The sequence below is a fragment of the Dasypus novemcinctus genome, chromosome 10, assembly GCF_030445035.2.
Source record: "Dasypus novemcinctus isolate mDasNov1 chromosome 10, mDasNov1.1.hap2, whole genome shotgun sequence".
Lineage (NCBI taxonomy): Eukaryota > Metazoa > Chordata > Mammalia > Cingulata > Dasypodidae > Dasypus > Dasypus novemcinctus.
In genome coordinates this window covers 6,577,169-6,586,434 of record NC_080682.1, presented here as the reverse complement: position 1 = coordinate 6,586,434, position 9,266 = coordinate 6,577,169, and positions in this window count along the sequence as shown.

Below are 9,266 nucleotides of genomic sequence, written 5' to 3'. Positions count from 1 at the left end.
CCTTTAAGCATATGGGTTATCTGTCATCGTGCCAGACTAAGTAACGTGAATGCAACATTGCTCCTAGTTCGTGGGCAGTCAGGGGATCTAGAGCCCAGCTGTTTTGCAAGAGCACCGATGCTAAGCTCTCAACTTCAGCCTGGAGGGCCTGAAGAGCATCGAGGGGGATGTTCAAATGACCTTAGATATATTTATAAATGCTTACTCCAGGCCAGGTGTGCCTAGGGAAGGTTTGATGGTATGCATGAAAGAGCGGAACACTGGATTATGGTAGGTCAAGGGGCTGGGGGCTGTGGCAGTTGAAGCTTTCAGGGATCCCAGAAAAATCACGTCCTTAAAGCTAATCCATTCCTGTGCATGTAAGCCTATTAGTTAGGTGGGATCTTTTGATTAAATTACTTCACTTAGGAACCTTTGATTAGATTGTGTGACCCAGGGTAGGTCTTTTTCCCTTTTTTTTTTTTAGGTGCTGTGGCTGGGGATTGAACCTGGGACCTCGTATGTGGGAAGCCAGCATTCAAGCACTAAGCCACATGGGCTCCCCCAACTTGGTTTTTTCGTTTGTTTGCTTGTTGTTTGCTTTTTTGTTTGTTTGTTTTCAGGAGGCCCCGGGAACCAAACCCAGGACCTCCCCTGGGGGAAGCAGGTGCTCAACCACTTGAGCCACCTTCGCTCCCCAGGGTGGGTCTCAGTCCTTTCGCTGGAGTCCTTTATAAATGGAGGAATAAAAAGTGCAGTCACAGGAAAAAGCTGCAGAGACAGATCAGCCTCCAGTAGTTGACATCAACAAACCCAGGGGAGAGATAAGCCAGAGATGGAGGAGCCAGAAGCTGAAAGAAACAAGGCTTGGAGGAGAGATGCTGGACGCCGCCAGGCACCTGACCACCACCCCTGCAGCTCGGGGAGAAGCAGCTCCGGGCGAGGCCTTGATTTGGCCACTTTCATGGCCTCAGAACTGTCAGCCTTCAGCCTGGTAAATCCCCAGTGTAAAAGCCAACCCATTTCTGGTGGATTGCTCCCAGAAGCTTTTAGTAAACGAAAACGGGGGCATTATCCCTCTTTTTTCAGCTTGAGATGTGATGTACAAAAGATCCTAAGTTATACATGGTGTTAATAATAAGATGGGCGGTAGACTTGCCCAGTGGTTAGGGCATCCGTCTACCACATGGGAGGTCCGTGGTTCAAACCCCAGGTCTCCTTGACCCATGTGGAGCTGGCCCATGCGCAGTGCTGATGCACGCAAGGAGTGCCCTGCCACGCAGGGGTGTCCCCCACGTAGGGGAGCCCCACGCGCAAGGAGTACGCCCTGTAAGGAGAGCCGCCCAGCGTGAAAGAAAGTGCAGCCTGCCCAGGAATGGCGCCGCACACACGCAATAAAAAGAAACACAGATTCCCGTGCTGCTGACAACAACAGAAGCGGACAAAGAAGAAGATGCAGCAAATAGACACAGAGAACAGACAACCAGGGTGGGGGGGAGGGGAGATAAATAAATAAATAAATCTTTTTAAAAATTCTTAAAAAAAAATAAGATGATCTGTGGGAAAAACACACCAAATATAAGCTATGGACTATGCATAGAAGTAATATGATGATGTTTTCTTGTCAGTTGTGACAAACGTGTCACCAAAACTGTTGGTAGCGGGGTGATACATGGGAATTTTATATGGGTATGCATGATTGTTTTGTAACTCACAACTTCTCAAATTAAAAAAAACAAATAGAAAACAAGATCGTAGGTTAGCTTTCTGATGGGCAGTTAGGTATACAATATATGAAAGTTCACAGGATCCAGTTCAACTTAAAGGTAACATAACCATGCAGTTACCTGCAGTTTACAGAGGGGACACAAAATAGCTCAGACAGCAAACAAGGGCAGAACCTGACCACCCACAGGATTATTCTATAGTTTCCAATTGAAACAAAAATTTTATTCTGTAGATACCATACTTTTTTATTTTTTAAGGAATCATTTTAAAATTTACTTTGTTTAACTCTATATGAGCAATTGTGCAAACCTGGATGAAATATATAATTGTTGAGGAACATATACTTTATCAAAACAGATCCCCAATTAAGAAAATCAAACATGATCATTTTCAAAGAGCATCCTGAGCCAGAGAGCAGTCCCAGTTTCCACAAGGGAATTCTAACGAACGTTTAAGAAACAATGGCAATTTTCCACTTCTTCTTTCCTGAATGCTTTTTAAAACTCTTCAGGACATTAAAATCGAAGAAAACTTCAAAATTATTTCTACAAAACAAGTATAACAAAAAGAAAAAAGATAACAAATCAAAGAAAGAAAGAAAGAAAAATAAATAGATAAAATTTAAAAAGTATAACACTAATACCAAAATCTGACAAGGAAGGAAGGAACAGAGGGAGGGAGGAAGGAAATTACAGAAATCTTGTGTCTATGTAATAATGCAAAAATACTAAGAGTTATCAGCTGTCTGTTGCTACTGAGCAAGTTAGTACAAACCTTTAGCAGCTGAAAACATTCTCATATTATCTCACAGTTTTCATGGGTTAGGGCTCTAGGTACTTGGTTTAACGGGGCCTCACCGGACTACAATCCAGGCATCAGCCAGGCTGCAGCCTTCTCTGAGACTCAGAGTCCTCTTCCAAGCTCATGCAGTTTGTTGGCAGAATTAATGTCCTTGCGGCTACAGAACTCATGGCAGTTGGCTTCTTCAAATATAGCAGGAGAGGGGCTCTGAGCTTCGGGGAAGCCAAGCCTCTTTTCAAAGGCTTATCTGATCTGGCCAGGTCCACCCCTGGTAATCTCCCCTTGATTCGCTCAAAGCCAACTGATTAGGGACCTTAATTACATTAGCAAAATCTTTTCGCTTTGCCACATAACATAATGTAATCCTGAGTTACCCTCCTTTTGATCAAAGATAACCCCAAGAAAGATTATTTTTGATCATAAAATAAGGGTGCTTTCATTAGATTTGGCCTGATTTATTTACACAGGTGCAGCGAGAATGGCGATTTATTATATAGGCCTTTTTAGTTTGCTTTGTTGAAGTTTTTATAAGGAACCTCAGATTAGACTTTTAAAAGCCTCTCAAGGTCAGGAAGCCAAACCAAGAATTCAACACCAGATTTCACCTGCAGTTCCTAGAGCTTTGGGTGAACTCCTCTTTCTTTCTTAAGGTCCCCAAGTATCACATGGTTCCTATGCCCGCCAGGAAGTGGCCCTCCTTATCCACCTGCAAGGCTGGGGAGTCTGCAGCCAGTCGCAAGACTAGTTGTTCCCAGAAGCTTGTGTAAGCATCAGCTCCAGGAATCAACCATAGCTCCTTAAAGTCTGGTCATTTCGAATTCAGTGAGTATCATTCTCAAATGTGACGTTTCAGTCAAAGCCATGGTTAGGTTACCAGTATCTTCAATTTTGTCCCGTTAACGAGGAAGTCAGATTCTGATTGCACCAATGTAACTAACTCTATTGTCATAAAAACAAGAATATGCAATAAGAGCTTCCGAATTCTGAAGGGGTCAGGCAGGGAGAAAAAGATGAAGATTTTATGAAATATACTTAGCTTAAGGGAAAAGAGTGGAAAGTAATCGAAACAAAACTATAATCATTCTTTATCAATTCAGTAAGTCCTAGGGAATTAGTCTTTGCTTGCAATCTCACAAACCCATAGCCTTCTTCGCTCGAATTCTGGAATCTTCACTCTGTCCAGAGATGTGGTCTCCAAGTTATTTAAGGAATGTCGGTAGAAGCCGTGCCCCAGAGGACCTGGCACAGGCCCCACTCTGGGTCTCTGAGACAGGGCTTTGAAGACGAGGCACTCCAGCCTGCAGCTGGTTGCAAGTCTTCAGGGAAGCATCAGAATAAAAACTACCTGTAGACTTAAAACCTGCTGGTGTTTTACAGAAGAGAAGAACCTGGTGAGAGTTCATGTAACATTTTTTAAAGGCTGTTTTTAAAGAATAAATCAAATTATGGGGACCAATAATGTAACTGTCGTTTAACTTCAGGCAGATGGGCACTAGGACAGCTCGTGGACAGTGAGGATGTGAACAAATCTCTAGGATTTATACAAGTTCTGAAAAGTATATATTAATAACATTTTACCCATACAAATTGAACCAACAGAAGGCTAGAAAATCCCTTTTCTTTTTTTTTAAAGATTTATTTATTTATTTATTTAATTCCCCCCCCCTCCCCCGGTTGTCTGTTCTTGGTGTCTTTTTGCTGCGTCTTGTTTCTTTGTCCGCTTCTGTTGTCGTCAGCGGCACGGGAAGTGTGGGCGGCGCCATTCCTGGGCAGGCTGCTCCCTCCTTCGTGCTGGGCGGCTCTCCTCATGGGTGCACTCCTTGTGCGTGGGGCTCCCCTACGCGGGGGACACCCCTGTGTAGCAGGGCACTCCTTGCGCACATCAGCACTGCGCATGGGCCAGCTCCACACGGGTCAAGGAGGCCCGGGGCTTGAACCGCGGACCTCCCATGTGGTAGACGGACGCCCTAACCACTGGGCCAAAGTCCGTTTCCCTAGAAAAATCCCTTTTCAATTTGACAAGCCTTTCCATGAAAACTATAATGTATCACATGAGCCTACCTATTTCTAGCACCTCTCTTTTTACAAGGTGAAAAAACAAATCCTTTGTGGAAAAATCTCAAAGAAAGTTTGAGATCAAGATGTCATTTAGGGTTTGACTTGGGGAAGGTAAAATGTCAAAAGTTGTCAAACTTGAACATTTTGTTAAATAGGATCATAGGTTCTGTGAAACTTTTTGGTTCTCTAGAGTGGTAATAAAAGATCTAAAAAGAAAATATAGGAGTTAACATGACTGTAAGGAAAAAAAACTTAGTTCTTTCAAATGTGAGAAGACTTGTTCTCTAAAACAATAGAGGATGATAAGATCAATACAAAGCACAGGAGAAAAATTCATAACCTTTGCCTTCCAGGTAGATTACTCACATGGTTAAGAAAACTTTTTATAACCTCTTAACAATAACAGACCAATAATCCAAGAAATTTTGTGATTTTAACAGAGATAAAGCCAAATTCCAGTTTTTGCATGAAGATACTATTTAATAAGAAAACTCTTAAAAATTTTATAAACCTATGAGTCAACTTCAACCATGACAAATAAAATTTCTTTTCCACAAACTTTCCACAACTTTCCATATCCATTGGGTTTTGACATACACGTTCCCGTTTCATTCTGCAACAAGCTGTCATTTTACCTTAGGACAAAATTACTTTCTTTTTACTTAACAAAAACACATCTTGTACATCTTCCATATTTAAATTACCAAAAAGATCTTGGACACTGTCTTCAAGCCAATATCCTAAAAAACACAATTACTCTTAAAGTAAAATTTGTCAGAATAATAACTCAATTTTGTTTAAAAACAATTTTGGATTTTTCAACATCTTCAACATCTGGAAGTTATAATGCTACTAGCTTATTTGATCAGTAAACCCGTAGAAATTTAGGAAGAACATACATGCCCAAGTAGAATAAAATTGCATGCCTGTCTTGTACTTAACATTGCTATCTCAGGAGACATAACTGTTTTCATTTTAACTAACAATATTAAACTAATACTGTTTGCAAGAGGCTTAACTAAATTATGGGAACTTGATTTTTTGGTAAACATTTGGGTTTAGTCTATGAGTACTCTTTTTTCATTGGACGTATTGGTTTGGTTTCCTTATTTTTTCTGGAACTTTAGGAGTATTAATTTATATATAAGTGCTTATTTATCTTTAAGCCAATTTGAATAGAATGCTTGCAAGGAGTTTTATGAGTTGATTTGGTGATACCATCCAGAGGTAGGAAAATATCATGTATCAAACATATAGACAGGTACAGAGAGCCTATAGCTTCAATACGTAAGTCAAACATAAAAGCACACTAACACCGAAAACAGAAACAAAAAACTCACTAGGGTGTATAAAAGAGCTGGCTTTCTGTCTATGCCCCACTTATATCTTTATCAGATTTTGTTCTTGGCAGTGGGACAAGTTGAGGTAAATTGCTTAATATGAAGAATCAGCTTTTCCACTGATACCTGTAGAGGAGTCTTTTCCTTTTCTTTTTTTTTTTTTTGTGAGAAGATTTATGTATATTTTCTGCTCTGGCACCAAGAAGCCACATCAGCTACATGATTCACTGTCCCAGAATCCTCCTCCAATCTAGGGAAATGGGGATCCCAGGGCAGTAAGGAAAATGCTACAACACTCTCAATGAAATTTAGCACATTCTTCTTCATTAAGCACTTCCCTGGTGGTTGTACTTTTTTATATGATTTCAGAGTTCCTTAAGAGCTGATTTGGGCTATTTTTTTTTTCAAATTGTTCTTTGTGATTTTCTTTATTCCTTTTTTAAAAAAATGTCCCCCGCCACCTCCCCCCCTCCCCACTGTTGTCTGCTCTCTGTGTCCATTCACTGTGTGTTCTTCTGTGTCTGCTTCTATTCTTGTCGCGGCACCTGGAATCTGTGTCTCTTTTTGTTGCATCATCTTGCTGTGTCAGCTCTCCATGTGTGCAGTGCCACTCCTGGGCAGGCTGTGCTTTTTCGTGCAGGGTGGCTCTCCTTACAGGGCGCACTCCTTGTGCATGGGGCTCCCCTATGTGGTGGACACCCCCACGTGGCATGGCACTCCTTACGGGCATCAGCACTGCGCGTGGGCCAGCTCATCACACAGGTCAGGAGGCCCTGGGTTTGAACCCTGGACCTCCCATGTCGCAGGCAGACGCTCTATCAGTTGAGCCAAATCCGCTTCCCAATTTGGGCTATTTTTGCTAGCTTAGGGGAATGTCAAATTTTGGAATTTCTTATGACTTAACTATTTGTTCTTTTAATTGCAATATTTAGGGCAATAATTTTTAGGCACAAACTCAGGGAATATTAGAGGAGACTTTTAGGATTTTCTTTGCCCTGATGAGTAATCTCACAGAAGCTTTGCCCTATTTCTTGGGCCTCTTTGACCCTCCAATTTATTTTGAGAAGAGGATTCTATAAGTTCCTTTCCAGGCCAGTCCAATCAGCTTTTGACTTCTAGGAGTTAGCATCTGAGGTTCAGACCAACAGGTGTACATGCTGCTGTTAGTCGTATATATGCATCCTATGCATCCGGAAGAATTCCAGACTACTTATGAATAATTATGCCTCCGTGTTCCGACTTTGCCCACAGGCTGAAGGTGGCAGTGCCAGGAACATCAGAGCCTGAGGAGGGTCTGACCTTAGCCAGCGCCTGCCTAGTTCCTTTTTCTTCCTCATCTTCCGAGTACAAGGGTAAATGAGAAAGCGTTAGCAGATGCAGAGCAATTAGGCAAAGGAAGAAACAGAGAAAGGGCTGAAGACACAGCTGGAGTCAAGTTGGTTTGTCGACAGTCCTTGTCGGTTGTCTTGGCTTCTTGTTTCTGAAGGATTTTATTTATTTTGGTTTTTGGTTTTTTAGGAGGTACTGGGGATTGAACCCAGGACCTGGTATATGCACAGCAGGTGTTCAGCCACTGCGCTATGCCAGCTCCACTGTAAGGACACTTTTAATGAAGCTCTAGTCTTTGGAATCACTAATTCTTTTTGATGTCCTGAATTCCAGTCAAAATATGCCTCCCATGGCTTTTGACAGATGTGGGTTCTCTTATTTTCCAGTGTCCTCTGAGGAAGATTGCTTAATCTAAACTAAATCGACCCCTTCGTGGTCACTGCAATTCTAAATGATCCTTAGTAAAGTCTGACTATTTTCGTAAAAATAGACAAGTTCGGGGTCCATAGTTTTTAAGCATGTACCCGGTCAGTGTCCTAGCTGGGGGAGCCCCAGATTCTGAATTTTTTGACAAAGAAGAACCCAGGTTGGCCACTCGAGATTCCAAGTCCTTGTGGTCTGAGCCCCAGGCCTGCTCCTTCCGGGCTCTAACTGGATCCTCAGTCTGGTCACCAGAATGAGCCCTGCTCAGAGGCGGAGCTCAGCGCAGCCTCCGCAGCTCGGGTCGGAAAGGAACTCACCCGCCGGCCTCTGCGCACCTCGAGGGAGCCGGCCGCTCAAAGGCTCAGCGGGTCCCTCTCGCCCGTCTTCCCGCTACCACCGGGGGCCGTCAGGGCTTCCCTTCAAATCCCACTTCTGGGCCCAAACTGGTAAAATAAAATACTACACCATGGGAAGCGGATGTGGCTCAAGTGATAAGGCCTCCACCTACCATATGGGAGGACCTGGGTTCGATCTCTGGGGCCTCCTGGTGAAAACAGAAGAAGAGAAAGCCAGCGCCCGTGCAAGTGAGTCACACAGCAAGATGATCACGCATCAGAAGAGAGACAAGGGGAGAGTCAAGGTGAAGTGCAGCAGAGACCAGGAACTGAGGTGGCACAGCTGACAGGGAACCTCTCTCCCCATCAGAGGTCCCCAGGATCGAATCCTGGTGAATCCTAAAGGAGAGAAAATGAGAAGACAACACAGACAGCAAAAACAGCAGGGTGGGAGGAGGGGAAGGGGGGAAAATAAATGAATAAATCTCTTTAAAAATACTATATAAGAGATGAACTATGGGGCTTATGAGCAGTTTACTGAATGAGGCAGCAGCCGCACGGCAGGTGGAGAGGAGCTCCGCGAGGGGGCGGGAAGCGGCGCTGATCCTGCGCAGGAGCAGAAGGCACTGAGGAGATGCTCCGACTGGCTGGCAGTACGCTCCCGTGTCATGTGGGGGGCTCTTACAAAGAGGGGAGCAGATGGACACAGGTTGATCTGCCACCGCTCGTCCACTCCGACAAGCTCTCTGTACTAGACCAAACCCGCCTGTGCTCCAGTGGTCTCGCCTCTGCACTTCCTGAGGGCGCGGCCTGTGGCTGCATTTTCTGGGAAAGCTCCTGCAGCTCAGCAGGTTTTGGCTTGTGGAAAATCCTTTCTTGGAAAAGGGTCCCTTGCAACCACAGCCAGGAATATGACCCTGAATTTAACAGTTTGATATTTTGTTCATCATAGACTTTTACATTCATTTAGATTTTTCTAAAAAAAAATTGCACTGAAATATTATTTATGTTAATTACTGAGTTTTTTTTTTTATCTCCCCCTTGTAGCTTTTTGTGTGCGGTCTGCTGTGTCCATTCGCTGTGCGTTCTTCTGTGTCTGTATTTATTAATTTTTTATTTCCCCTCCCCCCTGGCGGCTTGCTTGCTGTGTCCATTTGCTGCGTGCTCTTCTGTGTTTTTGCTTGTCTCTTTTTTGTTGCGTCACCTTGTTGAGTGGGTTCTCGACGGCGCTTGCGGGCTGGGCGGCACAAGCCTGCCTTCACCAGGAGGCCCC